Genomic DNA, 1,886 nt, shown 5'->3' with positions numbered 1-1,886 from the left:
ACACATACACTTACACGATCAGCAGCGCCGTGTCGCATTACCGTCACCCCTCAACTTCAGGTGGCGTGAGTGATTCCGTGGACATATATCGGGTTCCACCGCAAAGTCTGCGTCCTCCTCCACTTCACTCCCCCGTTTCCGTTTGGTGGCCGCCGCAGCCCGCCGCGCTCTCTGGCGGGCCCGCCCGAGCCAGGCGGAGCCAGGCATCCCCTTACCGTGTTTACCGGTGATCCTCTAATCCGCACACTCAGGTACACTAGTACTCTCTCCCCATTACGTCAACGGCGATCTGTCGTAAACGTTTTATCCTAATTTTTATTTTAGCCTGTCAGCCTCGCCTTCGCCGCAGTGAAAAAATAGTCTCGTATCACATACTTTTTCGTCTGACAAAATGTTGTTAAAAATGCCATTTTAAAATTTTATTTTTCATTTGTTTTCATCTTTTTGACACGAAAAGAGGTTGTGACTTTGGGCGGCGCAACCAGCCAGCTGTCCATTTTGTGACTGAACGACAGCCATGCATAAACAAACAATAACAAAGCTTTCTATCAGAAGTAATTCATTGTTAATTATAACGAAAATATTCTTAGAGGTGAAAAATACTAAGATTTGATACAATAACATTGAGCAAAGTTTTCGGGAAGAAAACTTTGTTTTGCACTGAGAAGATCCTCCTCGATCGTCCAGAAAACATGTTTGTATTTGCAGGAGGTGGCAGGGTATGGAGGAAAGAACGACAGATCCCCAGTATTGGGCAAACACTCGCTCTTACGCACACTCGCACACCCGCACACACACACACGCACGCGTGACAGACTGCGGGAGAGAGGGGAGGAGGGGGTGACACTGAATTTGACGTGAAGGGCCAGACGGCCTACTAACCGATTGATCTCGTTGATCCTCGTTTATTTTTACGACGAAAAAAGATAAGCCGCTCATGTCAGAGTGTTGTCGTCGGTGTCGTCGTCCGCCTCGCCGGTCAAGGGCGGGAGGATGGGAAGGGAAGCTGTGGCGCTGGGGGGATTATTCGCACGATCGCAAGAAACGAAATGAACACCGCGACGGTGGGCCATTTTCGCAAGACGATCCGCAGCAAGTTCGTTTCAGAAAGGTCCGATGAAAAATAAAAGAAAGGCACGTTTTTAAAGTAAGCTATTATTAATTTAGCTCTGTATGGTTGTTTGTCCCCTCCCTTCCGCTCAGGGGGCACTGCTACGCTACCCGGCCATTTACAACTCCTGCCTGTTTGTAAATAACAAACGTGTCACGCCTCTGTCCACAGTAACATCGATTGGAGCCGACCACGACGACCACGGGGCCGACCACTACGGGCCGACCACGGAGCCGGCCACTGGGCCGACCACTGCCGACAGGTTGGTCTGGAATAGCCCGGCGGCCCGGGCAGAGCAAAGAGAGATTATCATGGGCGGTATGGGACTTTGTCGGCGCGAGCAGCTCTCGCTGATGAACTGATCGGGAATAATATCGATGGGGATGGGATGGCGGGACGGGGCGGGGCGAGGAGGAGGCGCAGCAGCACGTAATCAATGTGCTTCGGAACGAGTGGAGGCCTTTTCATTTTAAGGTACGCATGTGTGTGTGTGTGTGTGTGTGTGTGTGTGTGTGTGTGTTGGTGGGGGAGGGGGTGTCGTGGTACGAGAACACCAGAGCGCGGGCCAGGATTTCACCATTGAATAATAATGACGCTATTCTATTGGCTCATGCAGGCGCGTTGGAGCGGCGGCGGGGTATTGCAGGTGAGCCGCCCGCACACACGAGCACAGCGAGCACCCCCCTGCAGCTGATGGCTTAATTAGGCGAAAAGCTTTTATGCCTGCGTGACAAAACTTGATCAGGAAATAAGGGACGTATGTGTGTGGGCGGGC

This window comes from Frankliniella occidentalis, unplaced genomic scaffold (genome assembly GCF_000697945.3).
Source record: "Frankliniella occidentalis isolate FOCC.00 unplaced genomic scaffold, Focc_3.1 Scaffold180, whole genome shotgun sequence".
NCBI classification, from domain to species: domain Eukaryota; kingdom Metazoa; phylum Arthropoda; class Insecta; order Thysanoptera; family Thripidae; genus Frankliniella; species Frankliniella occidentalis.
The sequence above is the reverse complement of the archived record's forward strand: the minus strand, read 5'-3'. Positions refer to the sequence as shown.